This window comes from Anastrepha obliqua, chromosome 1 (assembly GCF_027943255.1).
Source record: "Anastrepha obliqua isolate idAnaObli1 chromosome 1, idAnaObli1_1.0, whole genome shotgun sequence".
Classification (NCBI taxonomy): domain Eukaryota; kingdom Metazoa; phylum Arthropoda; class Insecta; order Diptera; family Tephritidae; genus Anastrepha; species Anastrepha obliqua.
In genome coordinates, this window is record NC_072892.1 from 93,569,968 (window position 1) to 93,595,207 (window position 25,240).

The window sequence follows — 25,240 nt, forward strand, 5'->3', positions numbered from 1 at the left end:
GAATAAGTTTCCAACCAGCATAAAAACCGAAATGCATCATTTCCAAATTTATATATTAACCGATTTTCCTATGTAAATATATATGTATTTACATGTACTCCGTAATGCACCCTTTACCACTAGCAGGAGTATTAATTTTGCACCTGAATGTATGCAACATTAATAAGCTATCCGTAACAAATAACTCAGTGAGAGGAAACTTATTTCAACAGAGAAATGTTCTATTTCTAGTTCTGTTCTAGAGAATACTAACACATGGCCAGTTCGCATTTGTGCTCCTTTCCGTATCGGTAACTGTTGAGTTGCACATAAACATGCTCATGGGAGTGCCAATTGTTGTCAGCGGCATCCTTTTTTCAATAGTTCGAAACTGACTTGCACTCGCTTCGACATTGGATTATTGTACGCTCTGAATCCCCTTCTTTGCTTAAGAAAAGCAACAAAACCATAATATAACTCTCGCTAACAAGAATGATACCGGGCTTGACTTTCAGTCAACTAAAAACCCAAATTGTGGGAGTAATTTCAGCTGCCACGTCTACGGGGTCTCGGTCCGCTTTTTCAGACGGTAACGAAGCAATATGCGCGAAAACTGTGGAATTTTATTTTCGTATATCACCAACACAACCTCATGTTTTTCGTAAACAAGCCGCAGTCATGACCCATGTGACGTAAACCAATCAGCTAATCTTTTCGAATTCGTTGAGAGCCGGCTAACGATCTGATATTGCCTATACCTACTGAATTTTGTTCAACTTACACGCCAATGCATTGGCATTAGGGTGGAACACTGGCGTTCTATTAAAAGGGTACTAATCTAGGACAGCCTTTACACACTTTTCGGGTATTTGGTCGAGCTCCTCCTCCATTTGTGGTGTGCGTCTTGCTGCCTACTCCGAATGGCAGATACTTATTATGAGGAGTTTTTTATAGCAGAAATACACTTGGAGGTTTGCGATTACCTGCTGAGGGGCGACCGCTACTAGAAACATTTTTTCTACCAATTAATATTTCATACCCCCACTGGGTTTTACAGCCGGACCCTAACGAATAGTTGTCCCGTACAAACCCATTCGTCTACGACGGCCAGGTTTTATTTTATTTAATATTATTAAAACCCAACAGGAACTGGTTTTCTCATATTACCTTTAATTCGAAAAAATCGTATGAACCCACCATATCCAATCGAACGCACCACTTACTGCATCAAAAGTCATACTGAACTCAGTAGATGATGGTTACCGCTTATTGTCATTTATTTTCCGCATCGAATTTATCACATTCTCGCACCTTAGGGCAGTTGAAATATGCGTAGCAAAGCTATTCGCGTTTAGCGAAATACATTTAGATGATTCAGAAGTTGTCATAATTACGGTATTGTTTTATGTGTTATAGTTTTTAATGATTAAATAAACGTTTAGAATACTCGAACCCACAACCAACTACTTTGTAGCGCTGTGTAAATTTATAATACCATATGTTGTGTACGGTACCTAGCGAACGCTGTAATTATATTTTTAGCAATTTTAGTTCATGGCATACTGCAATACGATTCTTACGACACCCTAGTTAATGCCAATAAGTCGTAGTTGAAGCGAAAATTCGTGGTAGCTAGTTCGAGTCGCTCAGAATGAACATTTATGTATTTCCAAGCTCCACAAAACGAGTGGAGTTTACGAGTTAAAGCAAATTTACAGCAAAGTAGGGTGAAATGTATTTTCTGCCTGTAAAATAGTGCATTTGATGGCGTTTAAAGCGATAGCTTAGAAACAAAACTCGATCACTATCTTCCTAAAACAGGAAAACTTAAAGACAAAACTAAGGTTGAAAAGGTTTTAAAACGTTGAAATTAACTGTCTTATCCCATACATTGAAGTTAGCAGATTCGCGGATGATTGTTCCATTTCACCCGATTTTCAGAATATATTAAACATTTTTGTGAATCCCTTTCACTGAACTATTTCGAACCTGCTTAATAAAGAACAAATTATTGGCTCCTTTGCACTCCTCTCTGCTTCAATTAATTGTTAAAAAAGTTATCGTCTCATGCGGTGGAATTTTACACACACATGCATATTAGCATTTGCGCTCACACATATACACCTATACCTGCATAACCATTCGCTTTGCAGGCAGCAGCAAACTAGTTTTGAACGCAGCAAATTGGCGGTTTTGTTTTTCAATATGATATTTGGAAAAACAATATTTTATAAAATAAACTATTATTCTGCTCTAAAGCTAAAGCTATAGTAGAAAACTGATTAAACAAATGTATTCTCCAACCACCAAATCTGATGCAACACTTATTAATGTTTCTTTGCTTGACTGTAAACGTTGTATATTTACATTTTAGATACGTTTATATTTTTGTCTGAATGTATGCGTGCGCTAGTACCTATACTCATATGTAGTAAACATTCAATTATTATCTGCGATTTTTGTTTTTTTGTTTCTTACATTTATTTTTATATTTTTTTATCTTTGACATCTCCATTTAACATTTTGTACTACTTAAAAGAAAAATATATAAACACATCTAACCATTTTTTGATTTATTTAACAATTAAAGTTATTGTATCGTTGCTACAAATGTATATCGGTGTTTGTTTACGTACATCCATATATAATATTTTTTTTCTATAAATTTTTCTTACCTTACGTAATATGTTAATGTTGTACATTAACAAAACATATTTTTCAACTTAAGCCAATTTACACTTTCGCTCGATATTACATGCCTAGTATTTAAGATTTACATTATTTCAATTATTAACGAACTAGTAAGCAAAACAAAATAAAAAATTAAATTTTTTATTCATAACATTTTGCTTTTTATTTTATATTACGTATAAGAATTATTTAAGGATTTTATTGTTCCATATTTATTTAGCATTTGTTAACATTTTATTTAATTTTTTTTAGTTTTATTTTATGTGTAGAAATTTTTTTGCATAATTTCTTTAATTCAAACAAACATTTTTGCTTTTTTTATATTTGCCATCCGCATGCTTATTTACAATCGCTGTTACAATTACTTTGCAGATTTGTATGTACAACTCGCTTACAACTGATTATATCTAACTTTAACTAAGTTTTTATATAATCCTATTAGATTTGTTGTTTGCTATCGACTTTAGAGCCAGCTAAATAACCTGAAAAAATAAGAAATGGAAAATAATTAATTGATAAAAATAACTACTAAAATTTAAAGTTGAAATTTTCGTATGTATATTTTTAGATAAATATTAACAGGATACCTATGATACTCAAGAGCACAGCATATCAAATGAATGCACTTATGAGTGTCCAGAAAGCAAGCATTTCAGCTAGCAGTCCGGACACGGAGCAGTCCGCACACCAAAGCTAAGATCGATAGTGTGAATAATCACAAATTTTAAAATTGGGGCAATCTGTGCCGAAATCGTGCTAACTATGGGCAATCAAACTAAAGACTGTTGTGCTGATAATATGACCACACTTTCAGAACTGTAGACAATACAATCAAGAGTGGTGCTATTTACCGTTCGGAGTAGGCTCAAAACTGCAGATGCCTCTATTTGTGGGACTCACGCCACAAATAGGAGGGGGTATAAATTACAAAATAGAAGTGTACGCGCTATTTATTTATTTATTTATTTTAAATGTTGTAGGTAGGTAGGTGAAATGGTTGAAGTGCACCTGGCACTCCTCAAGTAGCACTAAAGCGCCGTTTTGATACCATTATGAGACCTCCAACAGACAGATATCTACAGCCAACCAGAGCTGTTGATATAATGGAGAAGATTGATTGGATTTAGGTTGGCGCACTGCCCCAGGCTGTCGAAGAAAGGAGCTCCCAGTGACCTTAGTCTTCTAGCTGCCAAACCCGAACATTTAAAGAGAACATCCTCTACAGTCTCCTTCTTCCCGACAGCTTCTGCAATGGGGATTAAATGGTAACTCTAGCTTTTCCGCGTGTGTGCGGAATCGTCCAGTGACCGGTAAACACAGCTACGAGTTTGGAAATTGAATGGTGAGGACTTCAAAGAACTTTCTGAGTCCTTCGTATCGTATTGGGGCCAAAGGGTTTTCAAAATAGCACATGAAGAAATGGAGCTCCATCTTTTCTGCGCTTTCTTGAGAAATAATTGTTGTAGAATAAATAAAAGACTAATTCGAGAGCTCGAATTGGAAGCACCATCTCAAACACCGTACTTCACGTGCAAACATTAGTCCTTTCGATTTTCACTATTTTCGATCGATGACTGCGCGGATTTTGCAGCATTTACATCGATTCATTTTTTTTAAAGATATGTTTTGATTTTTTATTCTTAGTTATCGAAATTTCAGACATGCAAATGGTGTTTAAGTATTAAATTAAGTAATTTGTAGTAAGCAAATGACATGGAGCGACAAATCTCATCAATGTTTGGCATCCACGCATTCCACACTCCTTCTCCAACGACTATCACTTCAACTCCGGTAATAGCTCGTAAACGCCGCCAAGAAGTACGATTTGCGGCATTTACAGCGGATTTTAAATGCGTACAAAGTGTGACAGTTAAGTGTCAACTGGCACATAAAATTCAATTACTTCATAGTGCCACGGATCTACCAAAGAAAGAGATGGGTAGAGAGGCACTAGGCAAAAGATGGTAAAGAGCACCCAGAAGTAAGCAGAAGGCAAAAGGAAAAAAAAAATTGTAAAAAGCAAATCAAATGCGCGATTGCTACTGAAATGCTATGGTTTCAGACTGGCAATAGCAATAAAATTTGCTCCCCGAATCAGCGGCACACACAAGCAAACTCCGCCCTTGCAATTATAAATATGTGTGTGTATTTATATTGCAGCAAACTATTATACCAGAGGGGCAGCAAAAGAATGATAAATTTATGACTAACAACAATTTACGCAATTTATTATTATTATAGCGCGGAAAATGCTTTAGAATACAGGATATATATAAAGAGGATACTTTTTCTCTGTCGAGCATTCAAGTGTAAATACTCCAGCCAATACTAAATTTTATTGCAACTTATCCAAGTTTCCACCCATAAATTTATGTTGCTATATACGAGGTGTGTTCAAAAAGTATCGCGAATTTTGTGTTTTTTTCAAAAATTATTTATTTATTCATGAATATCAATTTTGTTCCCTTCAAAGTAGTCTCTATCTTCGTAGCACTTCAAAAAATCATTTTTCTCATCTTGTTCAGCTCCTCCTTCGATGCCGTCTTTATCTCGTCAATCGTAGCGTACCGTCGTCCTTTCATGGGATTTTTCAGTTTCAGGAACAAGAAAAAGTCACAGGGGGATAGATCTTGGGAATACGGTGGCTGTGGCATCATTAGTGCGTTGTTTTTGGTCAAAAAGTTGCGCACAAGCAACGATGTGTGAGCAGGGACGTTAACGTGATGCAAGAGTCAACTTTTGTTCTTCCACAAAACCAGGCATTTCTGGCGAATTGCTTCGCACGAATTCCGCATAACTTACAGGTAATATTCCTTATTGACCGTTTTACCCGTGGCAAGAACTCATGATGCACAACGCCCCTACAATCGAAGAAAACATTCGACCGAACTTGGCGCGCTTTTTTCGGTCTTGGTTCGTGCGGCAGCTTCCATTGAGATGATTGAGCTTTGGTTTCCAGGTTATAACCATAAACCCACGATTCGTCACCAGTTATGACCCTCTGGAGCAAATTTGGGTCGTCGCGGACAGAGTCCAACATCTCATTAGCAATGTTCATGCGATGCTGCTTTTGGTCGAATTTGAGCAGTTTTGGTACGAATTTTGCGGCGACTCGTCTCATGCCCAAATCATTGAAAAAAATCGAATGGCATGAGCCAATCGATTTGTCTAAGTCCTCAGCAACTTCTCTAACGGTGATTCGACGATTGGCCAATACCATTTTCTTCACTTCGTCAATTTTTTCGTCTGTTGTTGAAGTGCTCGGGCATCCGGTACGCTTTTCGTCGTTCACATCTTCTCGGCCTTCTGAGAACATTTTGTACCACCGATAAACGTTGCTTTGGTCCAAACTATTTTTCACACAAATTTTGATACAGGTTCTTTGATCCATCTTTTTGAATAGGTAAAAATCGAAGACGAGCCGAAACACGTACAAGCAAAGCAGCTGTCAACAATTAACTGAACATTCGTCGGCATGAGTGAGAGACATAAGCACCAACATATCGCCACAAAAAAATCGAAATTCGAATATACGTAACCTGCGAAAATTCAAAATTCGCGATACTTTTTGAACACACCTCGCATTTTTAGCTATTGTAGTGCGTTATTTAAATTTCTGTAACTAACTTCTCATCCCTCTAGAAAACGCAGGATCCACCCGCCATCAGTGCGTTAGTACTTTCAAAGTAATTTTTTGCGTATTTTTCCGAGGAACTATTTTTATCGGCCTTTAGATTTGTGAATAATTTAACACTCTGCTTTGGTCATGAACACTTTCACATTTCTCATTTCTCACCATTCCATACTTTACTTATTCAACGCTTGTCACTTATCATTGGCCGACACTGTCGGCTGTGGCAAGTGTCAGTCGAATTAATGAATAATTTAGTTGTTGGCTATTTGCAAGTTTGTCGCCTCTGAGCATAGTAAACTATCTATTTGGTCTGCTTTTCTAAAGCATTTAACTGGCTTTTAAGTTGGCAGTTTGGTGTTGATGGCGGGATTATCCTGTGCGCAAATCTTCTGCTCAAATGTCCATTTGTTATCCCGTTTATTGCAGTTTGATGGAGTGCTACATTGCTCATATTTTTCCGAAACTCGATAAGATAACCCATTTTTTATGAAGTGTGGCACATAAAATAGACTTTTGGGAAAATAAAAAATGTGCTGATTGTGTAGGAAGTACATACATTCGAGGGCAAACAAAAGGATGTGAGTTGGAATTAATTTGAAAGATGAGTATACAAATACAGATGAATTATAAAGTAAACTATTTAAGCTTTAGATGTATTAATAAAATTATATATTTTAAATTGTTGCTAAATATTTTCTAAATGAGAGGTCAAATTTGAAGCTTTTTTTAATTAATGGTACTTATATGTACTTCATTAAAAGGTTCTGAATCTTTTTGAGTGCATTTGGTCTAGAATTTCTGTTTAATAAACGGTCAGAGCTTCACAGCTGGAATAAGTACTGTCCCAAAACTAAACTGTTAAACGTTCTATCATCACATATTATATCACCTATGTAATATTCCAACAAAAATATTTTAACAAAACTTCAACTAATCAACAATTTTCCATGATAATACCAACACCTACGACCTCAAATCGGAAAATGACAAACATGAACACAAAACCGCTCAAGCTCGTAGAACCAAACGATAACATTGAAATAAAGTAATATATTAAAACCAACTATTAGATATAGAAATATCGTTTGAAAAAACTTGTAAGACCTTATATAAATATAATGGCTCGTACACTCTTTTTGGGTGTTTGGCCGAGTTCCTCTTCTTATTTGTGGTATGCGTCTTGATGTTGTTCCACAAATGGAGAGACCTACAGTTTTAAGGCAGATATTTTTTTTTTGAGCAGCTTTTCCATGGCAGAAATACACGCGGAAGTTTGCCAATATCTGCCAGGGAGCGGCCGCTATTAGAGAAAACTTTTTCTTCTTCTTGTTTCAAAATTGTCATACTATCGGCGTATGCAGACGATATTGAATTTGTCAGCAGCACATTCCAGTCTGCAGAAGGAAGCAGAAAAGTGGGTTTTGGGGTGAACGAAAGTGAAACAAAATACCTACTCGCAGCACTCAAAGAGTCCTCGCGTCCTGGACAATACATCACTATTGGCAACCGCGAAATAGAAGTGGTGTAGGACTATGTTTATCTAAGTATCAATGCTAACAACCAGCACGATGTCAGCCTGGAGATTAAACGAAGGATAACTCTTGCCAGGTGTTACTTTGGGCTCATAGGCAATTGAAAAGTAGAGCGCTTGGACGATGACGACAACTAATGACAGAGCAATGGGAGTGTTCAAGAGAAAAATTCTCCGAAAAATCTTTGGTCCTCTTCACGTAGGTGAGAACGAATTCCGTATCCCATGAAATAGCGAGTTATATGAGCTGTGCCGAGATGAGGACATAGTGAAGCGTATTAAAATACAGGCGCTGCGCTGGCTTGGCCATATCTCGAGGATGAACGAAAGTGCTCCGACACGGCAGTCCTTCGAGAGTGAACCCACTAGTGAACGACGAGTAAGTGGAAGACCTAATCTACATTGGGGAGACCAAATCAGTTACCGGAATGACTCTGGTTTTCCCCGACGAAGGGCTGGCCGAATGGATATAAACGCTCCAGCTTTCAAAGTATTCGATGCGGTACCAGCTGGTGGTAGCAGAGGAAGATATGGTAGCGTTGGAAAGATTAGGTTGAGAAGGACTTGGCTTCACTTGGTGTGCCCAACTGGCACCGGTTAGCACGAGAAAGAAACGACTGGCGCGCTTTGTTAAACTCGGCCAAAATCGCGTAAGCGTTTATCGCGTCAATTAAGAAGAAGAAGAAGGCCTGCCGCCCCAGTGACCTAGGACTGTCTAGTGCACCGGATCTTAAGAATTCAAAGGTAAATTTGCAAAATCGTGGCCAGATTCAATGATAACGCCTATAAAAAATTATTGAATAAACAGACAGATGCGAGGAGTTCAAACCAATTAATGACTTAAAAACTACAGAAAAACTGCAAGACAAAATTGTCAAAGAACAGCTTGAGCAGTATATGGAAGAAAATAACCTACTTTCGAAATTCCAATCTATTCATGCGAAACTACAGTAGGCTCCTTAACAAACGAGTGGAAAATTATTTAAAAAGGCACACTAAAATTATGACTGTGTTCTTACACTTTAAGAGAGCTTTCGAAACAATAAAAAGGGAAATAAGGGATAATGAATTAAAATATTAGGTGCACAACTAAGTTCTAACTAAGTTTTAATGAAAATACTTTATTCAGAAAAAATGGTTACAAGTGAATCATTGAAAGTATTACCAATCGCTGGCTATTACTTTTTCCCATCTTTCTGGTAGGTCTCGTATACCGTCGCGGTAAAATTGTTAATTTTTATAGGATATCCACGGATGAAGCCGTTTTTTGATATCTTCATATGAATGGAACTGCTGGTCAGCTAGACGATGTGCCATCGATCGGAACAGGTGATAATTGGACGGCGCAATATCTGGAAAATATGGCGGGTGGGGTAGGATTTCCCATTTCAATGTTTCCAAGGAGTTTTTAACGGGTTTGGCAACGTAAGACCGAGCGTTGTCATGCTGTGGAATCACTTTTTCATGCCTCTCCGCGTATTGCGGCCGCTTCGCGCGCAGTGCTCGGCTCAATGGCATCCATTAAAGTCGATACCGATCCCCAGTGATGATTTCGCTTGATTTTAACAGTTCATAGTAAATAACACCAACTCGGTCCCACCAAATACATAGCATAAACTTTGCAGCGTGATTACTCGGCCGAGGTGACGACGTATAAGCATGACCGGACAGTCTTTTCTTTGGATTGCTGTAATGAATCCATTTTTCATCACCCGTCACGATGCGAGGAAGAAAGCCTTTCCTTTGAAAACCGAAACGTTCAACATCCCTTGGTTTTAACTTATAAGGAACCCAAGTCCCCTGTTTCTGAATCATTCCCAAAGCATGCAATCTCTTGGAAATGGATTGGCGGGTAACTCCTAATACTGAAGCAAGCTCTTCTTGCGTTTGACACGGATCCTCATCGAAGGTTTTTATCCTTCCTTCACACGGACAGTCGTCAACATTAAAATCATCGTCTTAGAAGCGACGGAACCAATCTCGACACGTTGTTTCACTTAAAGCAGCAGCTCCATAAGTTTTTTGTAGCTCTCGATGCCCTTCAGCCGCCGTTTTTTTCGAATGAAAGAGGAAAATCAACACTTCCCGCAAATGACGATTATTCGGCACAAAATCAGACATTTTCACAAAACGAAAAGTATATGATACCAAAACAAACTCACTAATGTGTCGAAGCAGTTTGTTTACCTTATGTCTAAGCTTGGTTTATGATGTTTAGGTTATGTTAGAATCGACTAGCACACACTGCTGGCGATGTCTATTGAGAAACAGCGGAAACTTAGTTGCGCACCTAATAGTTCAATTGTTACATAACCAAAAGGACTCAAAAATAAATAAAATAGGGGACCATCCTTTATAATTTACATAAATGATATTGAAAACGTATTAAAGCATTGTACGCAGACGACACCTTAGTATATGCAGAAGGAAAAAAAGAAACTGAATGCGAAAGAAAAATAATGCACTCGTATGATATTCAACTAATAAATCTATAATTCAAAGGTAATAAACTAAAATTACACGCACAGAAAACAATGTTGGAAAAGAATATGGGGAAAATTGTATTAATAAGAAATGATGTTGTCTTGAGGTGGACCGAATAAGAATTTAGGTGTTAGAATAAACGAAAGTATGAAAAATTATTAAATTATTACATAAAATTAGCATATGGAATGTATATGCAAAACAAAAATGCAAACAAATTTTGTATACTGCCCAACTAATCTTTACTTTTCCTGTAACTGCCAAATAAAGGAATGAGATGCATATTAAGTAAGTGCTTAGCTGATCAGCAATGACCTCACACAGGCCAGCACTAGTTCTTAATATGTATGGAGTTTTAGACTTTAGATTTTACTTGTGTAGCACTGCTTCGTAAGCTTTAAGTAGTAGACTGTTAATCCTCTGATCCGCGGTCTCCGTCAAAGCGGAGAGGTACACAGACCCAACGCATAGTGAAGTATACAATTTTCGGCAGTGATACATTAGATGCTTCTTTATTCCTGGCATCCTTTATTCCTTTACTATTACTTTCGTTACAACCGAGGCATGCTTCAATCAGCAACAGTTCTATGGTGTTAAAGTAAGTACTTTAACCATTTGCCAGCAATCTACTTTTGGGAGCTTTGAAATATTGTATAATCAGTAATTTTGTCGATTTTACTATTCCTGAGAAAATTATTGCATTCCATGAGATGTTTACTCCCGACATAATTGATAAATACAGGGTGGCTGATGAAAGCCGCTACCAAAAAAAATTGAATAACTTTTTTTCTTTTTAAGTTATCTGTTCCATTTTTGTTTTAATTTGCAGATTGATCTTTAAAATTTATTAAAATGGATAACTGGGACACGCAAACAAGAATTTGGATAGTCCGCCGCTATCACGCACTGGAGTCCGTAGTTTTGGTACAGAGAGAGTACAGGCGGATGTTTGGCGGCGATCCCCCGAGCAGATGGACCATAATGAGACTGGTGAATAATTTTGCTGAGCAAGGAACAGTCGCAAGAAGGCCTTATCATCGAAACCCACCAGTTCGGACGGAGGAAACGATCGCTGCTGTAGCTGCAGCTATACAAAGCAATCCAAGGGTTTCAACAAGAAGCTTATCTGCTCAACTTGGTGTCAGCCGACAGTCTTTGCAAACAATAATGCACAAAGATTTAGACTTATTTCCCTACAAAATTCAAATGGTTAACAAACTGAATGCAGCAGACTTGCCGATTCGCTTGGAATTTTGCCAGAAGATCCTGCAAATGGTGGAAGAAGACCAAAACATGTTAAACTGCCTTTTCATGTCTGATGAGGCCCATTTCGATTTAAACGGCAATGTGAACAAACAAAATTGTCGAATATGGAGTACTTCTAACCCACAAATACTCCACGAGACGGAATTGCATCCTCTTCGCGTGACAGTGTGGTGTGCGGTTTCTTCACGCTGTATTGTCGGGCCCTATTTTTTTGAAGAAAATGGTCACACCGTTACGGTTACTGGAGACCGTTATTTGAAAATGCTGAAAGAATTTTTCTATCCAGAACTACGCCGAAAGAGAATTCCTTTCAACTCTGTGTGGTTTCAACAAGATGGGGCAACGTCTCACATAGCCCAGACTGTTATGACAGAGTTGCGACGAAAATTTCCCAATAAACTGATTTCAAGAAACTCCGAATTTCGTTGGCCCCCCAGGTCGCCTGACCTTACTGCACCTGAATTTTTCTTGTGGGGTTTATGTAAACAAGAAGTTTATAAAACAAAGCCAACAAATTTGGATGAACTAAAACAATCCATTCGGGCAACAATTGCGGCTATTCCTGTCGCAACTCTCAAAGCAGCAATGAACAACATTTTACTAAGATGCCGCACTTGTGTCAACGAGCATGGGGGGCATTTAAATTCAATTATTTTTAAAACTAGTTAAGCTACATTTAATAAAATTTAATGACCTTCAACTTGAAAAAAAAGAAATGAATTCCATACACTAAAAAAAAAGTTATTTGAGTTTCTTAATGTAGCAAAATTCATCAGCCACCCTGTACAAGCTCTGGTTGGAGATAGCTGAGAGCGGGGTGGACGAGTGACATGTTACCCGATGATAGCATTGGTCCTGTTTTGAACAATACATTGTCCAGGTCACTCCTTTCTATTCTCTTGTGTTGAGTCATCCAGTATTCAATGGCTAGTGGTTCTAAAGGGTGTTTTTTTAGAGGTTAGGTTTTCAAGTTGGCACTACTTTTTTCGTAGATGGTCTTTTTGACAGCTGTCACTTGATTTATGCTCAGTTTGGTTTGCCATTTCATAATGAATAGACTTACACCTGAACAACGTTTGCAAATCGTGCAAATTTATTACGAAAATAATGGTTCGGTTCGCGCGACGCATCGAAGAAAATTTTGTTCAGCGATGAAGCTCACTTTTGGTTGAATGGGTATGTCAATAAGTAAAATTGTCGCATTTGGAGTGAACATAATCCACAAGCCATTGCTGAGACGCCGTTACATCCTCAAAAAGTCACTGTTTGGTGTGCTCTATGGGCAGAGGGAATCATTGGTCCATATTTCTTTAAAAATGAAGCCGGCCATAATGTTACAGTCAATGGAGAGCGCTATAGAGCCATGATTAATGACTTTTTCGTGCCTGAATTGGACGATGTTGATGTGGACGACCTTTGGTTCCAACAAGACGGCGCTACATGCCATACAGCCAACGCAACAATCGATTTATTGAAGGAAACTTTTGGTGAGCGCATTATTTGGACTATTTCTTGTGGGGCTATGTGAAATCGCTTGTCTACGTAGATAAGCCCGAGACGATTGACGTCTTGGAAGAGAATATTCGGCGCGTTATTGCTGACATACGGCCCCAATTGCTGCAAAAAGTGGTCGAAAATTGGGCCTCTCGGCTGGAATTTATTCGAGCCAGCCGCGGCGGCCACTTGCCCGAAATCATTTTTAAAACATAATGGCAAACCCTTATCTTTATAATAAAGCTAAATTCTTGGCCATAACATTAAATTATATACGTTTTATTTCATCTTGAAAACCTAACCTCTAAAAAAAACACCCTTTATAACTACACTGCTGCATACCACACAAATTGGTAATCGCAGCTGCTAAGGTTTTGATCGAAAAAATTGTTTTATGCATATTACAACAACAACAACACACATTAAAAACATAATAAATAAAAAAATTACTAAGTATATTTCGTTATTGGCATGTGCATTAGGGTAGGTCAATTTTTATGGAACGATCTTTGTCGACATCGTTCCTTTTAATTAAAGTCTTTTTAGATTTGAGCATAGTTCTAAAGTCAATTTTGACCTCCCAAAATTTTAAAATAAGCTTTGTAATACATATTTTGTTAAACGTTTGGCCGAGTTCGATCTCCAATGCTTGCTGCGTGGCTCGATGTTGTTCCACAAAAAGAGGGACTTACAATTTTATGACACATCCGAACAACGGAAGGTTTTTGATTAAGGGCTTATCACGGCAGTAATACACTCGAAAGTTTGTCTTTGCCTGCCGAGGAGCGACCGCTATAAGAAAACAGGTTTTCTAACACATGGTGTTTCATGATAAATAACTCGGTAACCATTTGACAATACTAATTACAGCAGGTTTGAGACCAGTGGAACTTGTAAAAAATTAGTTTCTTCCATCCAAAATTGCATTTAATAATAAGGGTTTTTGCAATTTGCATTCCATCAATTATTAACCACACACATTTGCATGCAGAATTATCTAAAAAACAAATAATAAAATACGATGGGACATCGAATAATCAAAAGAAGGAAATGAAGACCAACAAGAATTTCTAGAAATAAGTGAAGATGATGCGGCAAATGCGGGAAAGCAGAAATAATCACAAATTATGAGTGTACGTGCAAATTGATGGCAATTTAATAACAGTTAAGCTCTACCGCTTCCCCGCCGCTACACAAGTGGCACAATTGAAACGGCAACGTTGCAATGCCCTACATACCCCACCCGAATACTTACGCACAAGAGTGTGCTTCATTCACTTCATTTACTTCGTCTACAATTTAACGCGCGTTTTCTCTAAACCGCAACAACAACCACCCCATTATTATAGAGTTGGGCTCAATTGAGTATATATGTATCGTATGTGTATGTGTGAGTTTGAATTTGTGAGTTCAACCACTCATTTGTGTTAGCAACCACCGCAGAGGAACACCTCACGCAAGCACTTGTTGCCGGTGTCATTGCGCCGCTACTGCATCACCGGCAAGAAACAACAATAGGAAATAGCAAAGTTAATAAGTAAAATACTGGAAACAGAAGGAGCAACATTAAAAACCACAATCACGCCCATTTAATCGCGGTAAAGTGTGTTGGCTGTAATGGTAAGAAATAAAAAAAGAAATGTTTGGGGGGACTTGTGAAGTTGAAGTGGCACTTGCGACAGGAAAGCGAATTGTGAAGACAATGGAAGTGGATAACGATGGGTGGAAGAGTGTGCAAGCATCTGGTAAGTACGAAAGGAGTGCCTTTAACTTAACTCCACTAGACACCAACGCGTGCTGCCAGCAAATTGCTTGTTGTATGTAGTGCAGCAGCCTTTGCTGGAAGCTGCTTAAAGTCCTTAAGGATTTATGTGCAAATGCAATGTGAAATATGTTTGCTAGTATTTTGTTCATTTGTATGTTTGTGCTATTGTATATTTGTTATATGAAAGGGCAAAAGTGTGCGAGTGCGATTACCACTTGTTGAATGGGGATTGTGCAGCAGCGCAAGCATTACTCGCTTCAACTATCTATCTGACTGTCTGTTTTGCTGAGGACTTCCACTCGCTTGCCATCCTACTCCCAGCAGAGAACGAATCGGCAAGCCAAGTGGAAAATAAATAAACAAAATGAAATACTTGCACAATAAAATGCGACCTGCTTTTTTTCCACAGCTACATCTGCTACTCTAGCCAGTTGCACATAATCCGTCTGTCTTTGGGCTAAATACTCGCACAATGCAATTGCCAGCGCCAAAGGCTAACACCGCGCGTGTTGTCAAGTGGTGTGTCGAAAACAATAGACAAACACAGCAAGTAGAAAACAGAAAAAAGCAAAAATAATACAATACTTCAATGGGTGAGAAAGTGTGAATGTGGAAGCTTTCGAATAAGTGTGCACTTATGTTCAGGCTTCTGAGTTTGGGTGAAATTTATAGCTTTAGGTGGCTGTCAAAGGATAAATGTGAGTTCTCAAGTCAATGATGAGTATATATTAAAGAGGTGATAAGCAAACAAAAAAACCCACAGCAAAATAATTCACTACTGAAAAAAAGTTATGAAAAATTTGTATATTGAATTCGTGTGAGTCGGTTGTGATTGGGGGGTTTTGTTGGTGATAATCCAGAAACACAAAGATTCGTACAAACATTTAACCTAAAATTATATTTTATAAAAGAAAAATCAGTCTCACAAGAATTTCAAACCAAGTTAAATTCTTTCATAGAATGAAAGAGTTAGAAATATGCATAAGTTGTTTTCACTCATATCATAAAAAAAGAAGATCGTTAAATCATTTATTGCGAGTTTGGTCCAGCTCCTCCTCTTTTTTGTGGTGTGGATGCGATCTGGATGTTTTTCCACAAATGGAAGAATCTACACTTTTAAGACGACTCCGAACGGAAGATGATTTTTTATGAGGAGCTCTTTCTTAACAGAAATACGTGCGGAGATTTGCCATTGCTTGTCGAGAGACGACCGCTATTAGAAAAACTGTTTCTATTATAAATCGAAAATTTTTGTATCCAACAATATTTGGCCCTTGACTTTCTTCATTTTTGAAAAATATGATAACCGTTATTTTGAGCCATGTAAAAAAGTCTCTGACCAGGAGACTTAAATGAGAACTGATCCGAAAATTACTAGTTTTTCACTAGTTGAATTGAGATTATATTGGGATTTACTAAAAATTATGACGCTTAACTTCTTATTATATTAAATTTTTCAACACTTGCACACTCGCATTTATTTATGTTTTTTTATTAAATTTTATTAAGATTTAAAAAAATTTGTTTTAAATTCATCAGTTTTGCGTACGCGTGGGAAGTTGTCAGTGCTATTCACAAAAAAAATGGCGTGAAAGCCCCATTTTATGCTAAAAAATAAGGAACTCTGAAGAACTAATCTTAAAACGTAATATTAACTTTAAATCTCAATATACGACTCGATGTACTGCATACATCGTGAGATATGACTTGCTAAAAACATCTAGCGGACAACATTCAGTACTAAGAAGCCAATCACAACTAAGAATGCCAAAAAAAAGTTTAGTATTCAAACGAGGTCGGTAAAAGCCATTGCGATTGTTTTTTGGGATGCGCGCGGAACCATTTAAATTGTTTATTATAAATATTATAAAATCATTATCAATGAAAGGTATAGAAATCATTGATTTGATGTGGTGCCAATATGAAGCAATGACGAGATTGTATGAATCAGCTTATGAATTACACTCTCAACCAACTAATTAGTTCAATATTACACCCTCGACTAATTGCATTTTCAATTTTCATTTTTCATATGGAGAAATGACTTTTTGATAAGCGGTTTCGGTTGAATGAAGAGATCGCCGATAAACCAAATGTATATTTTGCAGACCGCGAGAAATCGGATTAATCACAGGGCATCAAAAAATTTGAAGAACGTTGAATTTGAAAAACAATAGAGTGTTCTCAACTTTGATTTCAGAAATTAATTATTATTATATCACAAATTCTTTATTAGCACTAATTCATGCTTATAAATATGTATTTAGTCCTGTCGTTAGCACAAAATTTCAAAAATTACTTGCAAAAATATAACAATAAAAATTCTTAATATATCAACAACTAGCTGATTTTCATGAAAAGAAAAGGCAAGAGCTCCACTGACCATCGCATTTTTAATACAAAATTAACTGTCGATGAGCCTTTAAAGCGCTTGAAAGTTTGAGCTGGCATACCTGCCAACACCGGCATAAGTTGCAGCTTCATTTGACAGTTGGTGTCATAATTTGTGGCAGCCACAAATCGGTTGTCAGCCGCCAACATTTTATAAAACTTTTAACACACCATTACCAAAGGCAATTCGCAAGCATTCCCTTGCCGCCGGTGGTTGATAAATGCAGCAGTGGGAGTTAAACAATTCAGGAAGCCGTAACAATACAAAAAATTTCGCGCCAATTTATTATTTTAAAATGAAACTGGAAGCAGGCGAATAAGTAACAATTCGTGGCAGAACAAAAGCCAAAGAATAAAGTCAAAGAAAAAATATTAACAAAAAAGTAAAACAAAATTGGATGTAACCTAGCTGCGTGCTACAGCAATGGTAATGGCGAAGGGAGCTAAATATAATTCCTTAAAAAAATGTAAGAAAAACCGCTTAGTGTCCGCACCAAAGTTTGTCGCGGCTTTCGCGAGAAAAAAATCAAAAAATAATTGTAAACTTTCGCTAGCAACCACTGTCACCCCAATGGGGAATTTTCCACCTTGTTTAATTTTCCAACATAAATGTCAGCACATGGTTTCTTTTTGGTGTGGCGCATCATTGTTGTACTTATATGTATGTTTGTATGCTGGCCCAATCCCTTTTAATACCCACTCCCTCACAAGACAGCAAGCGTGGCAACAAAATGTCAAACATTTTGTCCCGCAGTCATCGACTAGTCGACACACTTCCTTTCTTCCACGAGTTGCGGTGAAATCGTGTGGCAAAGTTGGCTTCTTTAATTTTAAGTGGCATGTTACGAGGTGTGAGCCGCAAAATGAGAATCACAGAAATGAAATTTACATGCAAAAAAATGTATGTATGTATAGGTGTATATACTCGTATTGAGCTAGAAACAAATTCTTTGCAACTTGCTGAATAATTCAATCAAATAGCGTACATAGCCATGGGTACAAAGTTCCTGTCATTCATCTAGTTTGTCTTTTTATATTCTTTTTCATGCTGCTCTTTTTCTACTCCTCATATGTACTTCTCCTCTTCTCCTTTTTTTTTCAATTTGGCCTTCGGGACATCTGATTTAATATTGACAGCACAGGCGGGTGGTTAATAAAGTTAAATTGTCTCATATAATGCAGCGAAGCAAATTGTCGCCCTCGCTACCGTTTTTTGTCCCCTTCTATACACCATATTCAATTCCCTTTTCTCTTTTTTCTCACACTCTGTGTCGTCCTTTGCTAAGCTTTCGTTGGCCTTTTTTCTATCCCACAGGTTAAGTTGACAACTTTTATGTTCGATTAAATTTTAATATGAAAATTTCTACCTTATTAATAAATTCTGCACGAACAGAGTTAATCAAATGATAAAAGTTTGAAAGTTTGGCAAATACCGCTAGGGCAGTCAGCGCATTGAAGCTGTATAATTATATGTGCATTTACCTAAGTACAGCCCGGGAAGGCGGGTTTATTATTCATGATTTTTTTCGGAGAAGTATAAATCATTTTTTATAACAATCATATAAATCCTAGTGCCAAATTTTAAATAAAAATTTAAAAAACCCGACAAAAGGTTATTCACAATTTCGCGGTTTTGAACAATGAAAGCAATTTTCAAAAATCAACACAATTTTTCAGTAACTTACATTTTATTTAAGTCAATAAGCTATAAAACTGCAAGCCCGGAGTACGAAGTTTGATAAAATATCTGGTAAGCTTTTGATAAATAAAAATTGAGGTTGAGAAGTGGTTGTAAGTCCAAAAAGCTATGAACGCTTAATAAATCAGAAAGAAGCCCAAAAAAAATTTTAGAATTGTATACTAATAAATATTATATTTCCAACTGCCGCCATAGCCGAAGGCTTGAGTGCAATAAAAAGTTAACTGAAGTTAAATTTAGTCCAAAATTATTTAATTTTGATTCAATGTTGAAAATTTTTGAGTGTAATTTTTAAAAGTAAAATATATTGTTTATATTACGTACGTATGCTATAGCCATTTGCTAGAAAAGTGTTTTTTTTTGTTTTTCAAAAATGGCAAACAAATATTTTACCAAAATTTTGGGCAAAAACATTTAAAAAAATTTTTAAACGTATATTTTAGCCTAAACAAATACAAAAAAGGTTTATGTTAAAAGGAACCGAAAATATTTCACTTCAAAAAACCGTATACCGAAATTTTCAACATTGAATAAATCAGAAAATAAATTTGAGAATTTGTAGTCTGCTTCTCATTCTACTTATTTGTAGGCTATAGAACAATTTTCAGTAAAATTGAAAAGAACGCCCAAAATTTTTGAACTAATATTTCAGTTTCTCACATGCCACTTTTGAGCCCAATTTGTCTAACAAAATACCATAGATGAAAATGAATACAGAAACTATATCTACAACAAAAAAACAGTATAAAAGTGGGAGTTTAAAGTGAGTCGTAGGGTTGATTGAAGATTTGTCTACTTAGTGTTCTTCAACAGCTTCTGTAACTGAAGAAAAAGACGAAAAAGATAAGAAAATTTTACTCGAAGATAGTCATGCAAGTATCAACAAGAAAGTTACTTATATTGGGGTAACACAACTGTAGAGCTTTTTGTTCCTTCCTGGAATATAGGTAAAAATAATAATAACAAGGATTTGTGCATCTCACCTCTATCCTGAAAAGAGTCAAGTTGAAGAGCTGCTTATTTTGGTTCCAAAATGGTATAAAGAAGTAATAATCATTGCAATAAAAACCAAAAACCCCCAACAAAGTCTTTGATTACTACATAAGGAGTAAATGAGGAGTATTATGTGAGTGGAAAATTGAAACGTTTTCGTTAATAATTGAATCGTTTTCATTTTATTGTGAGAATTAATTGAATTTATACGTTTGTTAGTCCGTTACGTGGTCTCTGTTTGACCGACGTATCTGCGCCTAACATGAGGCAATCTCTTCGTTCTAGGCGTGATATGCTGATTGTGCATACGAGAGCTGGAGCAAGATTGTTCACGTGGGATTTGAAGATTTCTGTGCATGCTCGAGCTTTTGACGTTCTGATATTGTTATAATTATCTTGGATTTATGGAGTATGATATTGGCGTTAGTGGCAAAGGTATGGTTCCAAAGCTGACCACCATGCCTCTTTATTGGCCTCATAATGAGTGTAGTAGGACTTTGCCCTCTATATTTAATGGAGATTTCCCGTTCAAAGTTTACAAATTTATTTTTTATTTTCATATTAGTAATTTTACACGAACAAAGCCTTGGATGAGAATTTCCTATACTGAAGGCAACCCCTGCAAATGAGCTAAGGACTATGATTTGATTTTTGGTCCCACAGTCGGAAAATTCAGCCTGCACAACGAAACATCTGGTAACGGACAGAGGCTGATCGACTTCGCCGGGGCTCGAAACATGGTAGTCTGCAGCACCAGATTCCAGCATAAGAAAATACACCAAGTAACGTGGTACGACGAGGAATATTATGCTGCCGCCGAAAGAAAAGATGCTGCCTATAGAGCCACTCTGCGATCGGGCGCAACACCAGCCATGTGGGATCGCTACCGGGAGCTAAGAAAGAAAGAGAGACATATTATCCGAAAGAAGAAACGAGAGGCCGAAATACATGAGTGCGATGAGCTCGAGATGATGGCCAATAAGAGCAAAGCCAAAAAATTCTACCAGAAAGTTCGGCGGTTTACAGAAGGTTTTAAGACCGGGGCGTTTTCCTGTACGAACAAAGACGGCGATCTGGTGACTGACATCCAGAGCAATCTTAAATTATGGAGGGAACACTTCTCGAACCCATTGTATAGTGACAGCTGCGCACGTCACAGAGAATGTGAAGATCCCGATACCCCAATCGTTGACGACGGAATAGTCGTTCTGCTACCGGACCATGACGAAGTGAGAATGGCGATAACGCAGCTAAAGAACAACAAAGTCGCGGGCGCCGACGGACTGCCAGCTGAGCTATTCAAACATAGCGGTGAGAAGCTGGTAAGGTGCATGCATCAGCTTCTATGCAAAATATGGTCAGATGAAAGCATGTCTGCCGATTGGAATTTAAGTGTGCTCTGCCCAATCCATAAGGTGATTCTGCAATCTGTGCCAATTATCGCGGGATTAGTCTTCTAAATATCGTCTATAAGTTTCAAGGGAGCGTATTGTGTGAAAGGCTAAATCGTTCCATCAACCTACTGATTGTGAATTGACACACACCATATTTTTGTCGATTTTAAGACTGCATTCGATAGCTCGAAATGGAATTGCCTACATGCCGCGATGCCTGAATTTGATATCCCCGCAATACTAACACGGCTATGCAAAATGGCGTTTCTCAATACCAGCAGCTCCGTTAGAATTGTGAAGGACCTCTCCGAGCCGTTTGATACCAAACAAGGTTTCAGACAGGGTGACTCGTGGTCGTGTAACTTCTTTAACCTGTTCTTGGAAAGGATCGTACGAGCCGCAGAACTTAATTGCTGATATTGACATCATCGGCCTTAACCACCACGCTGTTAGTTCTGCCTGGATAAAGAGGCAAAGCGAATAGGTCTGGTGGGGAACGAGGATAAAACAAAGTATCTCCTGTCATCAAAAAAACAGTCCGCGTACTCGCGTATCGGCACCCACGTCACTGTTGACCGTTATAATTTCGAAGTTGTAAAAGACTTCGTATATTTAGGAACCAGCATTAACACCTATAGCAATGTCAGCCCAGAAATCCAACGTAGAATCTCTCTTGCCTACAAGTGCTACTTTGGACTAAGTAGGCAAATGCGTAGTAAAGTCCTCTCTCGACGAACAAAACTAACGCTCTACAAGGCCCTCATCATGCCCATTCTAACGTATGGCGCAGAAGCTTGGGCGATGACAGTATCCCATGAAGCGTCGCTTGGAGTATTTGAGAGAAAGCTTCTGCGGAAGATTTTTGGAACTTTGGACGTTAGCGTCGGCGAATATCGCAATCGATGGTACGACGACCTAGGCATAGCGCCGCTGGATCGGCTACGTTGGCTGGATCATGTCGTCCGAATTGATACAAACGCTCCCGCTCTGAGAATATTCGATGCGGTTGCAGCTGGTGGTAGCAAAGGAAGAGAAGGACCTCCTCTGCGTTGGAAAGATCAGGTGGAGAAGGACTTGGCTTCACTTAGTGTGTCCAACTGGCGCCGGTTAGCACGCGAAAGAAACGACTGGTCTTCATTTCAAAGTTTCCCCGATTACTCAGATACGGATTTATAAGCTGAGAAATTGCTCACTCTAATTTGTTAAATCCTACTCAGCATTACATAAATTTCAATAAAAATGTCTTATCTCCTTGAGAGTACTACAAATTCACTTACAAACTAAATTTAAAATTATTTGAAAAAGAAAAGAACTGCAAAATTGCAAATGAGCTAACGCAAGTAAGTATTCAAATAATTCGCCCGGATAAGTCGTTCAATTAAAAAAAATCCAAAAAGTTAAAGCGCATTTTTCGAGTTCCTTCACTAGCCATCTCCCTTTTGCTCTTTGTTTTTTGCACTTTGACTGGACAAGCATGATTTACGTCAAAGTTTTGCGACCAACTAAACGCCAATGACGCATCGCCACAACGCCACCAGTCAGAAAACTTTCAATTCTAATTGCCGGATTACAGGCGCACACGCACAAATACAAACGCATCCTCAAACAAATAAAAAGCTTGTAAGAATTCAATTTGTCGAGAAAAAAAACAAGAGGCAACCAAAGAGTATAAAAAAATAAATAAATGAAACGAAATAAACAGCGGAAAAAACTTTCCGACAAACTTTTTTACAAAGCAAAAATGCACACTGACAGTTTGTGAAAAGTTTCTAAAGCGAAAATTACTACACCAGCAAAAAAGCCAAGCGTGAATAAATTAGCTGAGAAAAAGATTCAGCTTGAAGTTGAGAAGTCAAAAGAAATGAAGTAGTGTGCCTAAAGAATTATTTGCACTTGCCTGCCTTGGTGAAGTAAAAAGTTTGGAGGCGAAAAATCAAAATCACTGTCCATTAAAATTGTTTGTCGCAAATTAAAATATAAAAATCGGGAAAAGAAAAAATGCGTAGATAAGTATAAAAAAGAAGGTGAAATAAGGGAGCTGTGAATTAGTCAAGGTGGCATCTGCGTAATTTACAACCACAAACAGGAAAATATGAAGTATTCAAAGAATGTAGTAAGCTTTGAAAATAAGAGGAATGGTCTATGAGGAGTAACTTGCACTAATACATTCAAAGCCCCTTCAAAATAAGTTCACGCACTTCTTTAGACATTTCTTTGAGTCAAAACTTAAAAAATAAAAGCTGATAGTCAACCACTTTGATTCCAATCAGCTGGAAAATAAAGGTTTCTTTTGTGCCCGACAAACACAACATCGCTAGGTACAAAAATATCATAACACCCAACAGCTAATCGCATACATTTAAAGTGTACTTGAACATTCAAAACCCTAAGGATATAATTAAATTTTCAAAAGCTGTCCGCTGGCTGGCAGTAGCAACAGCCGCCAGTCGGCCAACAAAGTGGCAGTGAAGTAGCCACGAGCCGCGTGCTCAGTGTTGCATAACATTGTGTAGGCAATCACTTAGGTAATTTGCTAAGCAATGCACAAAAATGTCTGCTCTGCGTTGCTTGGTGGCCGCAAATTTATCTTCCCTTTTGCGTTTGCCCACTTCAAGGATGACTTGGTAATTTACCTGCTGAGTGTTGTTCACTCGCGTGTGCTTTTTCCACGCTTGGCGCTTCATTCTTCTTCTGCAGATTTTTTTATGACTTGGCCTTTGCGCCGTTGGCTAAATTCGTAAAGTGAATTAGTAGCCAATTACAAAAATTTATACTTAAATATGTATTTTGTCATGAAGATGGATTGCCCCCTTCTCAATGTTTCATTGATTTGGAGTTCCTTAGAAATCATTCTCGACTAAGTGAGTCGTACACGTACAAGGGTGGGTCTAAAAATCCCTAGAAATTCATATAAGGGACAAATTCTTTTTCAATATACTTATGGTACATTTTTTGGAGCGATACGCTTCATTCAATATTTCTTTAAGTGTTCATCTTTATCTTAATTTTAATGATATTTGTTCACTTTTGAAACTTCATTCCGAATTCCAGTGGCTTCCGAGAAAAGCGATGAACAATTTTTTTTCGTGCAGGAGGTCTCACCTCTCTTTTTCCAATATGTGCATTAGAAAAAGAGATTAGATTTAGATGGATATATCATATGTTTCATTAAAATCGGAACTTCATACAGCAGATAGTTTTTAAGAAAATGTTTTCCATGGCAAAAAATAAGCTCGAAGGTTTTTCAATGCCTGCTGACCGTTTTTTCAATACATAATTTGACATCTCATGCCCAAGCTTCGAATGGGACCCACTGATTGGTGGTCACGCACAAGCTCACTCGGCTATTGTGGTCATATTTTTATATTTTAGAAAACAGAAAGTAGTCGTCGAAGGCTAAATCTAGGGAAATCTGCTGAATGACTTAATCTTGACTTAAGCGTATGAACTAACCGTGACGTTGATCTGCTGAAAGAGACAAAGGGTTGTCGTTGACCTATTTGGCCATCTTTGCCGCAAACTGACCTAAACATTGCCCTGTCTCGACCATTGCTCAGACTCTGATTGAATGGAAACATAGCATCCATTTTATATACAGATTTTTCATGTCTATGACCTCACTGAAACTGAGTATGCAAGAATTTTAAAAATTACTCCATTTTTGCAAATGGAAGTCAGAACAAAATTATTCAAGAGCAGAGTTCCAAAATTTGGGTGTAGTTTTATGAAAGATGCTTCTTCATAAGCGAATTTTAGAATTTGACTTTAGCAGTTGGCATGATCTAACATTTTTGGACTTTTTGATCAACCCTCGTACCTCACCAAATGCTAATTACAACTAATGTATCTTTTACATTTTTCAGCTATTCGTAATTTAGTACATTTTAAGGCATGCAATTGAGTTTGCCTATTTGGTCAT

At 37.5% G+C, this 25,240-nt stretch overlaps 1 protein-coding gene across 8 annotated transcripts in view; it reads right to left on the reverse strand.

Moving 5' to 3' along the window:
• Nucleotides 1–2,527: 2,527 nt before the first annotated feature.
• The window catches only part of LOC129252872 (forkhead box protein O), a 148,651-nt gene continuing 125,938 nt past the window's right edge, over nucleotides 2,528–25,240 (reverse strand). For all 8 annotated transcript variants that reach the window (XM_054891012.1, XM_054891006.1, XM_054891011.1 and 5 more), the window contains exon 11: nucleotides 2,528–3,152. The gene's annotated coding sequence lies outside the window, so the exon portion shown is untranslated. The remainder of the gene's footprint in view (nucleotides 3,153–25,240) is intronic.